The sequence below is a fragment of the Phalaenopsis equestris genome, unplaced genomic scaffold (assembly GCF_001263595.1).
Source record: "Phalaenopsis equestris unplaced genomic scaffold, ASM126359v1 Scaffold000998, whole genome shotgun sequence".
Taxonomy (NCBI): Eukaryota; Viridiplantae; Streptophyta; class Magnoliopsida; order Asparagales; family Orchidaceae; genus Phalaenopsis; species Phalaenopsis equestris.
The window spans coordinates 146,817-169,138 of NW_018165437.1; positions in this window are offsets into that span (position 1 = coordinate 146,817).

Consider the following 22,322-nt stretch of genomic DNA (forward strand, 5'->3'; position numbering starts at 1 on the left):
TTGGTGGAGGACTTGAGATAAGTTTTTATCTTAATGTTTTAGACTACTTTTAGTTTTAATTGAGACTTGTTGTTGGTTTGACAATGATTTCTTCTTTTAAACTAAAGTGTGATTTTGTTTTCTCCATGGATTATGAGTTGTTTTCTTTATCTTTCTTCTTAAAATGATAAGTAATTAAGGTTTGGATGGAAGTTGTGGAGAGTATTGATCTTTAATGATGGAAGAAGTTGTGATAATTTAAATCCATGCACTTCATTTACTTCTTGATTTGGTCAATCGTGATGTTAAAATTTGTTGTGAGAACATGTAAGAACCGAGCGGGTATTATCTCAGTCAACAATTGGAAAGAATTACTTAAGGTTGTATGAATGAGAATGTAGTTCATATGATTGAGTGCAAATAAATACAGAAATATTCATTGATGGGTGTAGAGTTAGAGGGCTTTAAAGTGATAGGTTAAAGCCCCCAAATTGGTTTATTATTTTAGGTTCAGATACGAGAATGTTAGCCCCGAGGTGGAGGGAATCGAGGGAACTCTAGAGTGAGAGCTAGTATCTTCCCTGCCTAGTCGGTCTTCGGAACTATTAAAACTTTAATATAGCCAATGTTCTTTATAGTATCTCTAATTAGGGTAAAGAATATTATTGCTTCTATTTAGCACAACACAATTTGCATACTTCTACAACAGAATTCCTATAAATATGTTTTCATATTTAGTTATCTTTTTTACTATTTTGTTAAAATATCAAAAATACCAAAAATATTTAAATTTTAAATTCCTGCAAAAATCATTTTTAGTTTAAGTAATTATCTTTTTAAAAATAGAAAAAACTTTCTAAAAAGTGTCTATTGCATAATCTTTTTTGTGGGTTCGATATTCTGGTCTTAATCAAAAAGTCCTATATTACTTGATAACAATACATATACTTGTGTAGTATCCTAATATAAATATATATAAATTAAAATTTAAATTATTATTTTTCTTCTGGATCAAGTTTTTGATTTTGTTGCAAAATAAGGAAATATAAGTGAAAAATAGCATCAGAACTAGTGATATATTGTGCATAAGCATTAAGTCATGTCCATTTATGATTTTCATAAAGTCTCATTCTTTTCTTCTTACATAAAACTCTAAAATTCTTAACACTTCAAAAATACAGTTTCCTTTACTTTAAATAGAAAAAATTAGTCTCATCCTATCATACTAAATATTTTGAACTTTAGAATTGACCTTTGTTATTAAAAACTTTTTACATTAAAAACTTTTTACACTTTTTACATAAATTTACCATAATATTCATAAACATAAGTATAGTCATTTAAAGTTAAATCTTAATATCTGAGGTCATGTTAAATTAATTTTAAAAATATTGTTAATTGAGGACAATAAAATTTTGTTTACTTCTTCTTAAAAGAAAATTTCTTCCCCCAAAACTGAAGTTTTTAAGTAAATTAAAAATGTTTTAGTACAAAATTGAGTTAGTGAAAGAAAACAGTAACTGCATGAAATTAAAATCTAACCTGTAGAGGATTTCTGACTATGAAATTAGGCGTTGTTATTCTGCAAGTACAAACTTTAAAAATACATACAGGTCTTAAAGCATTAAATGAAACATAATATATTCTAAAGAATTTGCTGAGAATTAAAAATAAAAGTAAAAACTGAAAATACTAAAAATGCAAGAAAAGTAAAAATCTACAGTTACTATTATAATTTTAAGTCCACAACACATAATGAAAGTTTTTACGACATCAGTTTCAAATGTTAACCAAATAACATCCAAACATCCAATCAACAATAACATCCAATCAACATAACAGACAAACAAACAACCAAACAAATAAACTAAACTCCTAAAAATATCTATCTTCATCATCATCTTCTTCTTCTTCTTCTTCATCATGAATAGGAGCATAAAGATTAAAGCTGAGACATTGAGGCAAGTAGGAAATTTCACATTGGATTCACCCCTAAGATATCTAACCATAGCTTCCTTAAAATCTATATCATGCTGAACTCACCTCTGCTTATACTCATCATTATAAGCATTTCTTGCTGTAATTTCTCCAATTTGATTTTAAATATTAATTATATCCATTTGTTGAATCAAGAGTTGGTACATAATTTTTTCAAGTAATGTGGAGCGATCCGACCCCACGTAGTGGGATTAAGACTTTGTTGTTGTTGTTGTGATGCGGAGCGAGAAGTAGATGCCCCTAGAGCTGATGTAGAGGGTCTATCAATACCTCCACTCCTAGCCTCAACAAATGATTCAACTCTTTGAACCGTATGCTTCCCAATAGAATTTTTTTGCTCTAATCTTTCCTCATTTTTATGGGACTCTACTCCTGATTGCTCACATAAAGTGAAAATCAGGGCAGGGTAACCTAATCCCTTGGTTGTAGTATTATTAGCTATGATCCGAGAATGATGAACTATGAGAGAACCAACATCTATTGCTTTCACATTCTAAATGCAATAGTTTAATACAAAACTATCCTTCATTACATCGGTCAGATGATTTATGTGCAGTAATTTAATAGAGATGAAGTGGTGTCATACCTTTGACTGAAGAGTCAACATGGAAGCCGAGAAGTTAACTTTCTTATTATTTTTAATCCTCCATTCTCCTCTTCCATCAATCAGATAGGAAATCACTTCATTCATCACAAATGCAGTGTATTCAGCATGAAATACATTCCTCGGCCCATAAAAAGCGTTGATCTTTTCCTAGAAAATTCAACTTGCTTACCTCTTACAAGGATATGATCGCCAGCAGTGAACCTTAAGTAGGCATAAAACTCCTGAATCATTGGTACAATCACTACTGAAATGAAGTAGCAAAACCTTTCCCAATTTCTAACGACGATCAACCTCCTCGCCAACCGGGTTAGCAAATGCCCGTTCATGGATCAATTTTCTTGATTCTATTTAAGTGTTATAACTGTGTTGGGCCTTCAAATTAACAAATTTTCTTGCATTAAAATCTTCTATCGGCTTTCCATTCTTTACTAATGAAGCCGTTAGAATTTCTATGAAAATCCAATAAAATATAAATAAATTACAAAATCAAAAATCTAACTCCCCAAGTAAGATTATTTGGTAAGCAACCTTTCACCATGACTTTTCTTCAAGCTTTTTCATCATAAATCCCAAATTTCAGATTTTCCATAATGAAGGAAAAATCCATGGTGAAAATAAAAAATTTCCAAGTTAAAGTGAAGCTCTTACCAAGAGAATATAAAATCTACAATTTTTTGCCTCTGAAATCTTCTCTATCGCGCTCAGTGTGAAGCCCTTGGTCAAGGTTTAGAGGTAGGAGACGACCCAAGCAGTAAAAATGGAGTTTTACTATGCGATTTCACGGTTTTTAAGACAATCTAGCATTTTCAAGAATTTGGCACACCTTTAATTTGAAAAAGTCGCATCTGGCGCATCATGCGCCACTCTGGCGCATCATGCGCCACTCTGGCGCATCATGCGCCAACCCTCTATAAATTGGCGCATCTTGTGCTAATGCCTTAATTTTTCTAGATTTATTTTTCTGTGGAAATCTACTGTGCACTGATCCCGGGAAAATATATTTGTCTAAAATTTATAAAGTTGACTCCGCTTTCCAATCGTGCCAAAAACTTGATGTGGTATTTCATGAATAATAATGTTAAGCACCTAATGTTGGGATTCTACGCAAGCATATGTATCGTTATCAAGTAATATAATACTTTATATTTAAGTCTCAAATATCAATCCTAGGAGGAAGGTTTAAATTTAAATGATAAATTAACTACGACATTCACAGAAATATAAGGAAATTAATGTCCCTAATTTTAAATATTTGAGATACTATCAAAACTAAAATATTAACTACTAGCAAAATTTTAATACAAAGTTTAAAATAATAACTACTAAACTATGTTTATGTGATGAAATTTTTTAATATGAAAAAGCATCTTTCCCACTACAATGATTTTTTGGTGAAATGAGATGAGATAAATGGTTTAAATTTGTATTGTGCCAAATAGGAGCAATTTTAATTTTGTATCCTGACTCAGTTTTATAGAAAATTATTGGCTTATCTTAGGTTTAGTCCCTAAATCCGTGGCTAGGCTAGGAAGATACTGACGCCCACTCCAGAGCTCACCCTTACCTTCCCTTGAAGGCTAACTACAGCTTTAGTTCTTAAACACTAAGATCGAATTGGGTATTTTAGTCTGTCACCCTAAAAATCTCCAATCCTACACCCAACAATGTATATTTCTCTATTTATTTGCACTTAATTCCATAAACAAAATACTCCTTCATGGACATAAATGTGATTCTCACTCTATTGTAGAACTCATACTCCCATTCCCGGATCATATGTTTCACAACATATTTTAACAATTCAATGGGTCAGATCAAAAAGTAAATTAAGAGCGGAGTTGAAAAACCATCACAATTTATTTTATATTTTAACATTGGCACATCCAAATTATCTCTTCATTTCACCATATCTCAGAGTAGGGAGAAAAATAAAGGAAAATACTCAGAGTTCATGCGAAAGATACAACAAAACATAAAATTCATATATAAAAGAAAGTTCATACAACACAAATAAATAAACAACACTTATTTGAAACTCTTTCTCAAAGCAAATCCCTTGTAGCCTCTCTTAAGAAATGTAGGAAGAAGAAATCTCTCACTTTTATCCCTCTCCAAACCTCTTAGAGAAGAATTCACACTTAAACTTGCAAAGGAGGGGTCTTTTCTGATCAATTTCAGCTCTAAATAGAGTGTAAGGTTAGTTTTCCAATTGGTGCATCCAAAAACTCTTCAAAAAGAGTCAAAATTTGTCAAATCTTCTAGAAACATGGTCTGCACTGACACTAGAGCCATCGGCGCCCATTGTGGCCCTATCGGTGCCAGTGGACATTTAATTAAATCCTTGTTCTCTATCAAATGGCGCCTTCAGTGCCCATTCTAGTGCCATCGGCGCTGAACAATTTTTTCAAAAACTCTATTTTGACTCCAAATTTCATCTTTTTTGCTTCCTTTTTGCTCCAAATCCTAAAAATCAATAACCTGCAACAAAACATGAAGAATACCTTCCTTTAAAGTGCAATATCACCAAAAATGAGTATAAATATGAGTCTAAAAATTCATATATTTTTGTTGTATCAAAATCCCCTCAACTTAAATGTTACTTGTCCTCAAGTAACTCTTTCACTACATAAAAATATGACTAATTGCAAAGATTTTAACTTCTAGTTTTCTATATTTTATTCTACTAAATACAATAGCATAACTTAAGAAAAATTTAAAATAACTCCGGTTAATACTAAAGGTACAAGAATATCTAGCAGTCAGATCTAAGATTTCTGATTCTCCATTCTTTTCAAGGAAAATTGCAAATTATTCATATTAAAGCCACTTAGAATATCCATATGAAAAAGAACTTCATGAAACTTTACTAGTAAATATGCTAATATTGAAATATAAGTTTAGAAAATGTAGTCAATCCTTCTTCTTTAAGTTGATTCAAGTGAAGTAAACTTTGAATTAGGCATCTCCTCAAGCTTCTCTTAACATCTTTTTCTTTTCTTTCTTTTTCTTTTTTTTTTTTATGTGAGGATTACTATATTTGGATAGTCTTTAATGATTTTGAACTTCACTATCCTCTTCTTAAAGTTAAAAACTTTTCACATTCCTTCAATTTATAAATTTATATTAAATTTAAATATTTTTCATAAAGTTTTATTCTTTTCTTCTTATTTGAATCTCTAAATTTTTTAATACTTCAAAAATACAAATTCCCTTACTTACAATAGAACAACATAGTTTCATTCTATCATACTAAATATCTTAATCTCTAAAATTAATCTTTATTATTAAAAATTTTTACTTACGTTTACTATATATTTAGAAACATAAATAAAGTTATCTAAAGTTACCCTCTAATACCAAAGGTCATTTTAAATATTAAAATATTTTGAAAATATAACTAATTGAGGAAAAAAAAAAATAAGTTTATTTCCTTTAAAAAGAAATTTTTCTTTCCCCCTTTTTCTTTCCCCCCAAGAAATTTTTCTTTCCCCCCAAACTTAAATTTTTTAAAAAGATTTACATGAAGAACTGAAAAAATAAAGGGTGAAAGAAAACATTTAATGCATAAAGACAAAAAAAACTTACCTTTTGAAGGTTCTGATTTGAAACTTAACTCTAAAATTTTGTAGGTACTAATATGAAAAGCTACAAGACATAAAGCATTAAATAACACATAATGTATATAAAAATTTGCTGAGAAAGAGTTAACTACAAATACATCCAACAAAGTACTAAAAACTAACAGCAGTACTAAAATGGTTTCCAATGTAAAAATAGTCTCATAAATCTACAGTTCACAATTCAACATAAAATTTAAAATAAAGTGTTATACTCTAAAAACAAATAGTCTCAACAATAAAATACAACCAAACATAAACGAAACAAAAATCTAACTAAAGCATCACCAATCATCGTCTTCTTCTTCTTCTTCTCCCACATCCAAATTTTGCTGCTGATATGGGGTAAAAACAGGTTGAGCAGGAAACTGAACTGAGTGATCACCCCTCATATATCTGACCATTACATCATTATAAGCAGCATCAGATTCAAACTTTTGTCTTGTCAAATCATCATTGTGATCATTTTTGGCCTCCATATTTTCCATCTACTCTCCATTCATATATCTGACCATTGCATCATCATAAGCAACATCATATTCAAAATTTTGCCTCGTCAAATCATCATTGTGATCATTTATGGCCTCCATATTTTCCATCCTACTCTCCATTCACATGACATCTCCCTGTTGGATCATCATCTGCTCATAAGTTCCTAGATAGAAGAGGTACTAGAAGTATTACTTAAAGTAAAGTAGAAGGAACATCCCTAGAACATCCCTAGTCCTACTTCCAGATATCCATCCAACATGAGATTCATAAGTCTTTATATTGGCATGCCCAATAGGTTTTAGAGGTTCAATCCTCTCCTTATCCACTCTAAAATCAAGTTCTGCCTGTTCACATAGTGTGAAAATCAGGGCAGGGTGTGCTAAACCACCAGTAGTCTCTCCCAAAGCAATAGATCGAGTATTTGTATAAATAAAAGAGCCAACATCTATCCTTCTCTTCTGTTGGATACCGAAGTTCAAGATGGCTCTATCCTTTGTAACCTCACTATGATGATTTGTTGGTATCATTCTTCTAGAAATAAAGTAGTTTCAGGCCTTAGATACTACATTTAACATAGAAAGAGGAAAGTTTACCTTAACACCATTCTTCACCTTCCAAGCTCCTCTTCCATCCGTAAGAAAAGAAGTAACTTCATCTAAGGCCTCATTCGTAGCAGAAAACAATTTTTATTAGCAGTTATACACATCTTCTTACTGATAAAATTCATTAGATTTCCTTGGAGTAAACTCTACCATTTTCCCACGAAAAAACACCCCACGAAAAAACACATAGTCTTCAGAAGTCTCCTAAAAATTGGCATAGAACTCCATCACTACACCAATAATAGCTTCGACAGGAAAGTAAAAAAAATTATCCCACAGCCGAGCATTGATTATTCTTTGAACTTCTTCACCCGGATTTTTAAATCCTTAATCCAAAATCACTTTTTAGTTGTAAGTAGACTATTGAAGCAAATGTTGGCCTTATAATTGACAACCCTTTGATCATTAAAATCCTCCTTTCTCTTTCTTTTGCTCATTCTTGGTGCTAGGCCAATCTACAAAAATTTGATATAATCCAAATAAATTCCCAAAAATTCCAAAAATCACAGTGTGAAACATTTTAAACTTAAATATACTCTATAAGAGTTCTTCACTAAAGGATTTTCTTAAAATCTTCCAAAAAAATTTTCAAAATTTTAAATCTCGACAATGTAAGATAAATCCTTGGTGAAAAGCAAAAATTTTGAGTTTAAAATTTAGCTCTTACCTAGAGAAGATGAAATCCAAACTTCGTTAGCCTTAAAATTGTCTCAAATCCAAGTAATAGGAAGCCCTAGGGGCAAAAACCAGAGGTTGAAGTTGACTAAAAGGTAACAATGGCGTTTGTAAATTGCAAATTTTAAGGGCATTTGGGTGGTTTTCGGGTTGAGAGCGCTGTCGGTGCCCATGCCAACGCCAGTGGCCAAAAATTCATTTTTATGTTTTCGCTAATTTCAATTTACTCCAAAATCTATTTAGTCTTTTTGAACTCTAATTTTCATCATAAAATAATTTACAAACAACACCAATCTAACTTTTATATATGAAAATACACTTTTTTTACTATTACATTTTCTAATCACACTTTCACATTCATAAAGTAAATTAAATTATAATTCAGCATCGAAATCAAGTCGCAACACTAGAACACTAACACAAAACTATACACACAATCAAAGTTAATAGAGTTCTAAAGCAAAGTAAAGTAAAGTAAATCCACACAATCACATTTACTTTAAAGTAGTAGAGAGTCCAACTTCGTCAATTATTCTTCTTCATCTTTAGTAATTTCTCCTCATCTAATATCTCTCATAGATTGGTAATGGATGTACGAATTGTAGAAGGGTCAGTACGGGAATTGATCAGTCAAATTTTCATCTATCCTTCCATTTTTCTTGAACATCTGCACCAATCCTGCTTCAATTGTTCCAGTATGATCAAAGTTCTCCTTCATCCTCCAATCTAGGTGATCAAAAAGGTAGTTAAGATTTCTAATTGCACACGTAATACTCAAAAGTTCTCTTTCTATTTTCTTCATTTTCTTCTCCAAAACTATTGAACTTCCTCCAAAACTATTGAACTTCCAAATTGAAATTCCAGCTGTTTGTGGCAACAATGGTGTTGAAGCATGTGATGAATGATCTAAAATAATATCTAATGCTTCATTTCAATTCGCAATATAATTTTCATCAATTGGAATCATGGGCTCCCAAGATAATAAAACTTTCTCCCAACTTTCCATATGAAACTGGAGATGACTGTAAAGTAAGAAAATTGTAGAAGGATGCTCCAAACCATATATTGGCCCATTCATAATAATACCCATAACAAATTTGAAAATAATTGATCCCACATCAATGGGCTTTTTCATTTGAATGCAAAAGTTTAAAATCGCACTTTCTTTTGTAACTCTACTAATCTTCATGGTAGGGAGTAATTTTACTGTAGGTAGTAGTTTTGCAGATATGAAGAAATGCCATTATTTTGAAATTGGGTTAAGCAGTGATGCAGAGAAACTAATGTATCCCTCATCTCTAATTTTCCAATTATCATTTTTGTTTCTCAGAAAATTATATATATCTTGCATCATATCTCTCGTTGGGATAAAATTTGTATAATGACAGATTGGAATGTTTTTTATCATATAGAAATTATTAATTCGAGCCGGAGTATAATAGAAATCATTATATGTTTAAGTTTTACAAAAATATGAAATCAAACTGATCTCATATCTCAAACCCTTTATCTATCCCTGAGGATAAACACAAGACTTGAGGATGAGACTCGATCAAATAAACTAAGAAATATATGACACCTATTTGGTCTGCGAAACCATTTTATTTACCGACAAGTTTCCCTATTTAATACGAAGAATTAGATAGGGTTTATATTAAGCTAGGTTCGAAAAAACTTCCTATAAGGGAAAGCCCCTATAGTTAATTACATCTTAGATAACCGAAGTCACCTAAAAAAACTCTCGATAAAAATCAGGAAATAATGTCTTCAAAGAGGTTAAAATGATAGGAATTTTCAACGAGATCTACATAGAAGTGTGAAAGGAAAATGGAAAAGGGGATTGATTCAAATTTGGAACATTTTATTGTAGAGTCCAAAGGAGGAAGAACTAGGGGATTTCATAGATCCAGAGGAGAACCTTAGTGACTTCCCAGGCATGGGACCTTTTTAAATTTTCAGAGATAGCTTCAGTTTAGAGGAGAAATATTTAAATGTTTAATCTTTAGTTAGGGCTTACATTTAGCTTACATTTATATGAAACGATCACAAAAATAGCCTGGAAGATGTGAGGGTTTAGGATGTGATAAACGACAACCTCAGAATCCTAAGACGAGTTAATGCTTATATTGTACAGCAGGGCCATACAAAGGCCTAAAGATAAGGTGAAGATTTATGTTGCATAAGCAAAAAAACCTCAAAATCCTATGGCTTGTTGTTTGATTCAAGGGAAAGATATGTTGTTGTAGATCCTCTTGCTGTTGAAGATGGCCATGCTACCCACAATACTATGACGGGTTTAAGTTTTCTAATGTGTTAAGTCATGATGTAAAATTAGATGTCCCTATGGTTAGGGTTCTTTAAAAGTTATGGGGCATAATTATTTAAATGTTATGAGAAATGTTAAAGTTGATTAGAGCGACACCGGTTAGGATCTAACGGTTCCCTCATTCCGGTACCACTATTTTCTATCGGATTCACTTAGTCCAAATGAATATACTAAACTCAACTTAATGAATTCCGTACTTGCATTTAGACCGTAGGAAGTCTCGTTAGCAACCATAGGTTACCACCTCTGAGGGATTCCCAATGATCTGATTGAGACATCTTAATTTAGTGCAGTTGTTGTTTTGTGATGTTTGTGATTAAATTTTGAGTTGTCTTATATTTTGAATGTTGTGGCGGTGAATTATATCTTGGTTAATTTTAGTTTTGGTTTTGATTTTACGGCTACCCTAACACTTTTTTTTTTCATGCAGGATGTCATCGTTGTTTAACATGCAAGTTTAGTAAGTATAAAAATATAGTATGGAAAGTACAAAAAAAGATGGTACTGTAAATTGTAAAAGCATACTTGGCGAGTCTTCTCATTCCGCCTCCTGAAAGGTCAGCACTTGCAAGGAATGTTTATAATATTGGAAGAGTAGATGAAGGTTTAGTTACCAAACCCCAGGCTATGATTTTGTTGGATCTTGGAAGATCCTTGTAGAAGATTTTAGTGCAAAATATGGCAAGTCCAATTTGCCCTTCAAAATGTTCAGTATATTTCAAAATGTACAAGGAATGACGTTAGATCACTTTAAAGATCTCTAGAATTATTCTGAGTTTATTTTAAACTTATCATATTGTTCCATTAATCATCTTAAGTTAAAGTGTGACTACCCTGTTGCTCAGCGAAATCTAGCAATTTAATTATCTCAAGGATAGAATACTCGATTAATCAATTGATGTTTCGTTTAAGAGTTAAGTGAGTGGGTGCCCCTAAGGCAAGTTTAGGTTATTTAAGATTATGGTGCCCATAATTAAGGTCAGGCTTGTAGTGTTTAAAGATGTTAATCACCAATTATGTCATCTTCTAAATCTGATCAATTGGGCTTAGACATCGAGTCTTAGTCACTACTAAGCCTTTAACAAACATGATAGGTGAAAATGTGATTATCAAAATTTTGATTTCAGTGACATGTATTCTTATCAAATGGTCAAACCATCCTCAACTTTGGGCTTAAGAAAAGTGAATTTCCATCTTTCTGACTTAAGTCCATTACTTAAGAATTGTTTGATCTTAGTTAACTTCCAAGTCATAAATATTAGGTGGAGTATGGTTTTGTTAATGTTGTGCAAGGGTAGTGAGTGAATTTCTACCTTTTAATCCCATTGTATTTCAAACATCCAAATATTTTTATTGAGATCAAAATTACCTATTTTCCTTTCCATTAATCCTAAATTTTGATTAAGGCACCAAAGTCTGAAATTTCTACTTTGCCCTTGGGACACTTCACCTCATAACTCATTAAACACAACTCAAATGACTTTGATGGTTTAAAGTGTCATATTCATGAGGTAATTATAATGTTAGAGGAGAGCATGTGGACCTCTCAAAATTTTAATTTAATTTAGATAACAATTTAAATTTAGAAGATAAGACTTTCAAATGTTGATTTATTTAATTATCCAAAATAAAGTTTGTATTTATGTAAAAATTATTAGAGGTCTCCTAATGTCAGTGAAACACCTAAGCATGATTTCATGATTTTTTGAAATAATTTATTATAACTATTTTAATGGAAAAATAAGGAAAAATCACTTTTAAGTCTTTAAAATTTTTTTTTAGCTTAGGAAAATTAGGAAAAATATTTTAATAAGTCCCAAGTGATCAATAAGCAATTAGGCACATTTTGAAATGTTTTGTTATTTTTAGGATTCTTAATTATTTTAAATCCAAAATGAAGCTAAAAAATCAAGTATTTTACCAAAAATAACTTTTATTTTTCTTAAGTGCCCCTGACCACACGGAACTCAGAAAATCACTTTTCAAAATTTTCCTAAGTGTATTTAATTTATTATTATTTTTTTGTACAAAAATACAAGGTCTTTTAGAAAATCAACTTTAGTGCTTAGACTTAGTCAAATAATTTTCAAATTTTTATAATTGATAGACATGATTTTTAAGAATAATGTGGAAGTGATTTTGTCAATTTTTTATAAGTATTTAATTTACTTAAAATTAATATAAAGTATATGCATTTAATTAAATATACAAATATACAAAATGATTCAAAACATCACAATATTTTTCCTAGACTCCCCTGACCACAAGAAACCTACTAAAATTATTCTTATAATTTTCCAAGTGATATTTTGATTTATATAATTAAAATAAGCCAAAGGGGTCACTCTAACTTGAAAATTAGGTATAGAATCATAGGAATGTCCTCTGGCCTTGGAAAAATTAGAATACATAAAAATTTAAAATACATAGCCTCTATCATGAGGAATAAACCCTCAAAATTTCAAGCCATGGGGAGCAATGTTTAGTCATAGAGGATTGAAAAACCCCAGAGAGTATTTAATTCATTAAAAATCAGGGAATAAGAAAATCATTTTTTTGTCCACATTATTCTCCTCTGTTCACTGAGGAAGTTGGTATTTTTCTTTTATTTTTATGATTTTCTAGAGAAAGATATGGATTTTTGAAGTTCAGGCATTTAAAATAATTCAGAAAATCCATATTTTCTACTTATCCACACGGCGCAACCTCAACCTACGGCGGCTCCGAATTCAAACTCTGTGCACTCTCATTTGACGCCACCATCCACTTCAGCTGCCAAATGACCTGCGATTCATGAACCATCCGCTCGTCCGACTTGATCTCCTCTGTTTGTTGGATACACGCGCGATCGGACGGCTCTCTGTTATCGTCCCCAAGTGACTTAACCCGTAAGCACCCGTAAGCCGTTCACACTAAGAAGCCGTTCACACTAAGACCTTAAGATCTTCGTCTAGACTCAACCAAATCACATGGGGTTTGTCTCTAAACTTTCATCTACTCAAGACAAACACATCTATACAGTTAATCAATTATGAAATCAATCCATTACAAATGGAGGATCAAAATAAGCTCGGGCTAGGGTTAGATCTCAATACCTTTGTCTGAGACGGGAGGCCTCAATCAGATAATTGTGATTGGACCCAACAAACCTTCGGATGAAGGCTCAAGCCTTGGTGAATTGTCTAGGTATGTTTTCAATCAAGGTGGATTTCAGGTGTTAGTCTAGAGCTACCCTAGAGGCTATTTCAAAGGGGGGTTTGATGGGGAATCAACTCCTCTTGCTCTAAGGATGATGTGTGCATAATTAATTTAAGTTTGGTGGACTGTGGAGAGATGTCCTGGTTTGAACTGAAATTTTAAGCACAAAATTGGACTTTTAGAGTGGGGATCAATGGGGGAAAATGGTGGTAATGAGCTTAGGAGTACTTGGAGAGTGTTTGAAAGCAATTGGACATAATTTCCCCAAGGATTTTGGCACTCTCCTCTCTTTGGACATGGAGGGGCTGATTAAGAGGAGCTTAGAGGGGAGCTCTGGGCTAATTGATGGGTGTAAAATGGTGCTTAGGTGGAGGGTTGATGAGCTCTAAAGAGCCATTGGGATGAGCTGAGATCTTGGGTTGAAATTGGGTTTCAATTTGAGCTTGGGGGTCTCGATTTTTGTGTTTTTTGGCAACTAGGCCAGCCTTCAGGGCTAGGAGTGTTGGCCAGAAGGTCAGGTGAGCCAAGGGGAGGCTTAATTATAATTTACTCCCAATGGTAAGTTATGATGGAAGAGATTTTTGGTTAAGGCCCAAAAAGGGGATAAGATCCCTTAATTTAGGGACCCATTGGTCCATAGCTTAATTAGGTGGTTTGAGAGGGTTTAGCCTGGTCAATAAGGTGTGCTTGGTGGCTGTGGAGATCTTAATTTGGTGACTTTAGGATGGCTAAGTCAATTTTGGTGCATGGGTCCAATTTGTGTCAAAAAAGATAAAAGTTGGGTTTGGGTTAAGCTAGAGATTACTTTGAGCTCAATTTATTGATCAATATTGTGTAGATAATTATAATGAAGATTATTTGTGAAGGATTGAAGTAATTTTAAGGTCAATTGAAAGCTCCATTTGAAGGATTTTTGGATTTTGTTCAATTTGGGCATGTTGGACTAGACTTGGGTCTAGGTTGGGCTAAGGTTGGGCAAAGTCTAAATTGATGGTTGAAAATGGTCCATAGAAATGTCATGAAGAGTTTTCAAAATAAATTAGATGTCAATTTTGTGGTTAGGGCATTCAATTTGGTAGAATTTGGAGACATAGCCAATTTGGGCCAAATTTGAGGATTTTTGGACTTGGGTTAAAAATTAAGTAAATTTGAGGCTTCACCAAGACCAATTAAAAGTTTAATATTGTGTGTAGGAGTGTTATTAAGAGTTTAGTATCCAAATTGGGGCAAATGGAGTAGGCTATGTGGTTCAATTAGGTGAGATTAAGTCATATGACCAAAATTGGGGGTTTTGATTTGGATCAAAATTGACCTCAAAGCATGGGTCAATTAGGCTTGGATTTGGTTTGTATTGATCAAATGAAATATAAATTTGAGTTTAAAATTTAAATTGAGGGATATTGGGTCTAAATTGATGGACATTGAGATGAATTTGGGGAAATTGGGCCTTTAGAGCCAATTTGGGAGTTTTGGTCAAAATGATCAAATTGGCCAAATTGTGTCCAATTGGAGGGTCCAAATAGGTTTTGGAAACTTTTGAAGTGATTTTGGAGGGTTTGGGAAAATTTGGGGTGCCAAGGGTATTTTTATAATTTTGGCAAATTTGGGGTTTTTGGTAATTTTAGAATTTTTGGGTGGTTTTGGGCAATTTGGGTATTTTGAAATTGTTTGAAGTGATTTTTGAACTAATTTGGATATTTTGGGTGAAATTGGGATTTTGGGCCAAATTTGGGATTTGGGGGTGTTTAGGTAATTTGGGTAGGTTTGGGGGTAAGAAGGCCAAATTGGAAACTTTAGTAGAATTGGGGTGTCAACCACCTTACATGAGCTATGGACCAATGAAATCCCCATTTGGGTCCTCTATGTACTGGTTTTAGCTAAACCCTAGCCACCATATGTGAACTATGGACCAATGGAATCCTCATTTGGGTCCTCTATGTACTGGATTTAGCTAAACCCTAGCCTAGGGCTAGTGGGTCTACGGGACCATCTACATGAGTCTCCCAAAAGATCAAGGGATCAAAGTCAACAAATTAGGGTTTAGGGTTATGAGTGGATATAGGTGATAGTGAGTGTAGTGAGTGAATTAGCTCTAGACCAACACCCAGGGTCAACCCTATGGTCAAACAGTCTTATGGGGACTCCTTTTAAGATCCTCCATACTGACCCCACCTATTAAGTGCTAGAGGTTAGGACCAATATGTGGGACTTCAAGTTGAGCAAGAGTTTAGAATTTCTAAATGTGAGGGTTCCTTTTCTAGTTTTCTAAGAATAGTCAATAAGAAAGTCCTATGGCTAGACGTTAGGCAACTAAAGAGGGAAACTAAACTTCAACCAAAAGTGAGGTCAACAGACTTCTTGGGTAATTCCATGTATGTTTGCATAGAATTCCTTTATCACTGGTACAACAACTACAGTGGTAGTGTAGCACAGAACTTCCCAACGCCTCTCCACAATGATTTTCTCAATCTGTGAACTTGGATTACTCAATCAATGATTGAAAAAGCCTCTCCTTGATAAGTCTCTTTTTCGTAATGACTTTGTTGTATAATCTCTGGGCATCAAAACTGATAAACTTTCTTCTATTAAAAAATCCATACCTTGAAGTATTTCTGGAATTGCAAGCCATGGAATTCGAAATTAGAGGTTTCTAGTCGTATAAGGTAGTTTTTAGGCCTTTAAAACACCTTTCGGTGGTTATTTAGGAGTGAAATCCCGCCAAAGTCTGCCGAATTTGCTCTAACTGCGTGAAACTTCTTGGGACGCTGTCGGCGCTCCCGATGGCGCTGTTAGCGCCAAAGGCCAAAATCATGTCTTTTATTTTTTTGTTCAATTAGATTCTATATTTTCCTCCAATACAAGTATTTGTCTTAATTTATGATATATAAATTATGTAGGACTCATAAATATTATTATTTCCTAGAAACACTTATTAAAAAAATAGTAATTTATAGATATATAAAATTATATATGTATGGGTTACCTCCCACAAAGCGTTTGGTTTAACGTTGTCAGCCCGACGTACCATTATTTAATCAGGATGACTTAACATCAAAACTTCTTTAAACTTTGGTATGTGCCTATCATAATAATGTTTCAATTGATGGTTTCAATTGATGTCAATTAACTTTAAATATCTTTCCAGTTTTAAGATCTTTAATAACAACAGTTCTATAATGATAGACTTTAATCATTTAAATAGTCCTAACTATATGGATTTCAGTTTTCCTGGAAATAATCTCAATCTTGTATTATATAATAAAACTTCTTATCCATGTTCAAATTTCTTCTTAATAATCTTTCGATCATGCCATATTTTCATTTTCTCTTTATAGATTTTTGCATTATCATATGCTTCATTTCTAATCTCCTCAAGTTCATTGAGTTGCAATAATCTGTTATCATCACCATCTTAGATTTAAATTCAATTCCTTAATAGCCCAAAATATTTTATGCTCTAATTCTACTGGTAAGTGGCATATTTTTCCAAAAATAATTCTATATGGGGACATTCTTATAAGAGTCTTATAAGTTGTTTTGTATGCCCATAATGCAGTATCTAATCTAGCAGACCAATCTAATTTATAAGGATTTACAAATTTTTATAAAATTTATTTTATTTCATGATTTGATATCTCTGTTAGATTGCTGATGTGATATCTCTGCTAAATCGTCAGTCTGAGGGTGATAAGTAGTAGAGAATCTATGCATAACATATTTTTTAATTAATTTTTCAATTCTCTTATTCTTAAAATGGGATCCTCCGTCACTAAAAATTACTCTCGACATTTCATATCTTGTAAAAATATTTTTATTTAAAATCTTAGAAACACTCAAGCATCGCATTTAGGTGCAACAACAGCTTCAATCCATTTCGACATATAGTCAATAACAAGTAATATATATAAATTTCCAAATGAAGGCATAAATGGTCCTAAAACATAAATGGTCCTAAGGCATAAATGGTCCTAAAAAATCTAATCCCCACACATCAAAAATTTCAACTTCCAATGTGTAATTTAGAGGCATTTCATTTCTTCTAGAAATCTTTCCTACTCGCTGACACTTATCGCATGTTTTAATATATTCATTAACATTTCTAAAAAGAGTAGGCTAATAAAATTCAGCTTACAAAATTTTATATGCAGTTCTATTCGTTCCAATTATTTGTTGAGTTTCTTCATTAGGCACAACCCTCCTAATAATTAGATCTTTACATTATTTATATAAATATGGATTATCCCAAAAATATAATTTTGAATCATACATAAATTTTGTGAAGTGTTGATTCTTAATATCTGGTGGTAAAATATCGCTTAGAATATAATATACTATATCGGCATACCACGGTATATTTATTTCATCAATATTATACTATTGTTCATCAAGGAAATTTTCTAAAATTTCTTTTGCAAAATTAGTTAATATTTCTTTTTCTAGCCTAGACAAGTGATCAGCTATTTGATTATCATTTGCTTTTTTATCGACTACCATAAAATCAAACTCTTGCAATAGAAGTATCCATCTAATTATCCATCTAATTAATCTTCATTTAGCATCCTTCTTCTGCATCAAGTATTTGATAGCAGATAGATCTGTATGTACTATACATTTGGTTTCAATCAAATAAGGTCTAAATTTATCAAAGGCATAGACAATAGCTAATAACTCTCTTTCAGTAGTAGTGTAATTAATTTGAGCATCATTTAAAGTTTACTAGCATAATAAACTACTTTAAAAATGTTGTTGTGTCTTTGTCCTAAAAGAGCTCCAATAGCATAATCACTAGCATCGCACATTATTTCAAATGGTTTCTCCCAATCATGTGGGACTATTATAGGTGCAGTGATCAATTTTGTTTCAATAATTCAAATGCTTTTATGCATTCCTCATTAAAATCAAATTTTGTATCTTTTTTCTAAAAGTTGGCATAATGGCTTAGTTATTTTTGAAAAATTTTTTTATGAAACGCCTGTAGAAACCAGCATGTCCTAGAAAACTTTTTGCCCCTCTAGTAGGTGGTGGTAATTTTTCAATAACTTGAATATTCGCAATATCTACTTCCAAGCCATTCAAAAATTTTATGCTAAAGTAGAATTCCTCCTGCAATCATAATTGACATTTTTCCCAATTTAGTACTTGGTTTATTTTTTCACATAATTCTAGAAATTTTTTTAAATTATTTAAACATAATTCAAATGAAGTCTCAAATACAAAGAAATCATTCATAAATAGTTCCATTCCATGTTCAATCAAATTGCTAAATATTGACATCATACATCTTTAAAATGTCATAGGTGCATTGCATAGCCCAAAAGACATTCTACGAAAAGCAAATGTTCTATAAGGGCTTGTAAAAGTTATCTTCTCTTGATCCTCTGGAGAAACTGGAATTTGATGATAACAGATATATCCATCTAAAAAATAATAATATTTATTTCTAGCCAATTTATCCAACATTTGGTCTAGAAATGGTAAAGGAAAGTGATCTTTCCTGGTGGTCATGTTTAATTTTCTATAGTCTATACAAATTCACCAATCAATAACTTGTCTTATTCAAATTAATTGATTTTTCTCATTTACTTCAACAGTAACTCCTTTCTTTGGAACACAGTAAATTGGACTCACCCAAGCACTGTCTGAAATATGATATATAATTCCTATATATGATATATAATTCCAGCATCTAACTATTTTAAGATTTCTTTTTTAACAACTTCTTTCATTATTGGGTTTAATCTCCTCTAAGGATCAGCTTTAGGTTCATATTGATCATCTAATAGAATTCTGTGCATACAAATTAAAGGACCAATTCCTTTAATATCTGCTAAAGTCCATCCAAAAGCCTTTTTTTTTATCTTTTCAACATTTCTATTTATTTTTGTTCTTGAATTTTAGTTAACTCAGAAGCTATAATTACAGGCAATGTAGATGAATCTCCTAAAAACACATATTTTAAATGGGCAAGTAATACTTTCAGTTCAAGTTCAGATGGTTTAATAGTTGAAGGAATAAGATTTTTATTATCATTTTCCAATAAATATAAAGTTTTAAATTTGTCTTAAATATAATCTAAATTTTCTTCTTTTATTTCATTCTCATTCTACTAAATTCCTTTTGGTCTTAATTTCTCTTCAAACTCTTTCTTAAATTGCTCATTACTTAGATATTCAGTAACTTCCATCCTAAAACATTCATTATCTTTTTCTAATGCAGGATATTTCATAGCTTTTGCAAAATTAAATGTTATTTCTTGATCATTCATTCTCATTAGTAACTTTCATCCTAAAACATTCATTATCTTTTCTAATGCAGGATATTTCATAGCTTTTGCAAAATTAAATGTTATTTCTTGATCATTCATTCTCATTATTAATTCTCCTTTTTGCACATCTATCAGAACTCTCCCTATTGCAAGAAATGGTCTCCCCAAAATAATAAGAAACTCTTTATCTTCCTCCATATTTAATACTATAAAGTCTAGAGGTAAAATAAATTTATTCACTTTTACTAATATATCTTCTATAACTCCTTTAGGATAACTTATTGATCGATCAACTAACTGAAGAGTTACAGTAGTAGGGGAAAACTCTCCTAAATCTAAACATTTAAAAATTGATAGAGGAATAAGATTAATACTCGCTCCTAAATCACTTAAGGCTTTTCCTAAAAACTTTTCACCAATTGCACAAGGAATAGTAAAACTACCAGGATCTTTTAACTTTTCAGGAAGCTTTTTCTGAATAATAGTGCTTCACTATTCATTGAGTGTAACGGGCTCATGATCTGCAAAATTCCTTTTTATGTTTAGTATATCTTTCATAAATTTCACATAACTTGGAATTTGTTCCAAAGCCTCAGTAAAAGGATTGTTTATCATTGGCTTTCTAAGGATTTCCAAAAATTTTGTAATTTTTTTTTGTCTTTATTCTTCTTCTTTAACCGTTGAGGAAATGGAGGTAATGGTTTTTTTAAAGGAACTTGTATTTGTTCATTTTCATTATGCTCACTTTCAATCTCTTCCTTCTCCTCATCAACTTTAGTTTTTCTTTAGATTCTTGTTTCAACTTCTTTTCCACTTCACAATTGAATAGCTTTAATTTGCTCCTTATTTTGATCTTTTAGAATTAACTTCCATGTACTCGGAAGATTTCTTGAAGATCTGTTACTAAGTGCAGTAGCAATATGTCCTAATTGATTTTCAATATGATTTTCAATATTTTTCAATATTTCTAATAGTAGTCCCTTGATTTTGTATTTGATTTCTCATATTCAACATTACTTCTTCTATCGTCAACTTCTTTTTCTTAACTTTTGGGTTAGGGTTAAAGTTAAATTCAGGAGGATAATAAGGTCGATAATTAGGATTTCCTTGATTATTTAAATTTCTTGAGGGGTTCATTGAATTGTTATAATTATTCCAACTAAAATTAGGGTGATTTTTCCATCCAGGGTTGTAATAGTTAGAATAATGATTATTATTTCGATTATTAATAGCATTTAAAGTTTCATAAGATGATTAAGTATCAATTATCTACCCTAGTGAATTTTCCTCTAATACTTGTGGAATTTGAGAATAGTTCACTCCAATTTGATGAATTTTTTTCAATATATTAGCAATTTGAGATGCTAAAATGGACATTTCATCAGAGTCATGAATACTAGCTACTCTCTTACGATTTACCCGTTCAGAGGGCCATTGAAAATTGTTAATAGTCATTTCTTCTATTAAAAGTATGCTTCATCAAAAGGTTTTGACATTAGTGATCCACCTGAAGCAGTATCTATAATAGATCTAAGTGATCCTACTAATCCAATGTAAAAAGTTTGAATTTTTAACCAATCTGGTAAAGCATGGTGTGGACATTTTCTAAGGAGATCTTTAAATCTTTCCCAGGCTTCATATATCGATTCCCCTTAAAACTGATAAAAAGATGTAATATCATGTCTAAGCTTAGCGATTTTTTAGGGTGGAAAATATTTAGCCAAAAATTTTTGTGATAGTTCTCCCCATGTTCTGATAAATCCAGGTGCTAATGAATTTAACTAACTTTAGCTTCATCCCTTAATGAAAAAGGAAAAATTCTAAGCATAACAACATCATTAGACACTCTGTCATATTTAAAAGTAGCATAAATTTCAAGAACTAGCAAGATGTAAGTTAGGATATTCAGTATATGTTCCTCCAAACTAATTATGTTGTTCCATTTGGATAATAGCAAGTTTAAGCTCAAATGAATTAGTAGCAACATCAGGATTTTGAATAGTTAAGTGAAGTTCATCTGCTGTAAGAATAACATAGTCTTTTAAAGGTCTTTATCGATTTTCATTTATTTGATTATCTAAGTTATTTGTCATTTCGTTCAAATTTTTAATTTCTTTCTTTATTTTTGAATTTTTCTGATAGTACGTTCTAATTCTAAATCGTAAGGTACTAAACATTTTGCATAAACAAATATAATAAGTAAAGAAAAATTTCTTAAAAAACTCTTAAATACATAGTTATATATGTTTTGGATTTTGATTTTATATATTTTTTAGATATTTTGTACTATTATTTACTTTTCGCTAAATTTCCTATTTTACCAAATTTACCAAATCTATTTAATTTACCGTTACCTTCCCTCGCAACGGTGCCAAAAACTCAAAAAACTTGATCTAAGAAATATAGTTGTGTAAAATTTATAAAATTGACTCTGCTTTCCAACGGTGCCAAAAACTATGTGTGGTATTTTATGAATAATAATGTTAAACACTTAATGTTGGGATTCTATGTAAGTATATGTATCGTTATCAAGTAATTTAAAACTTTCTATTTAAGTCCCAAA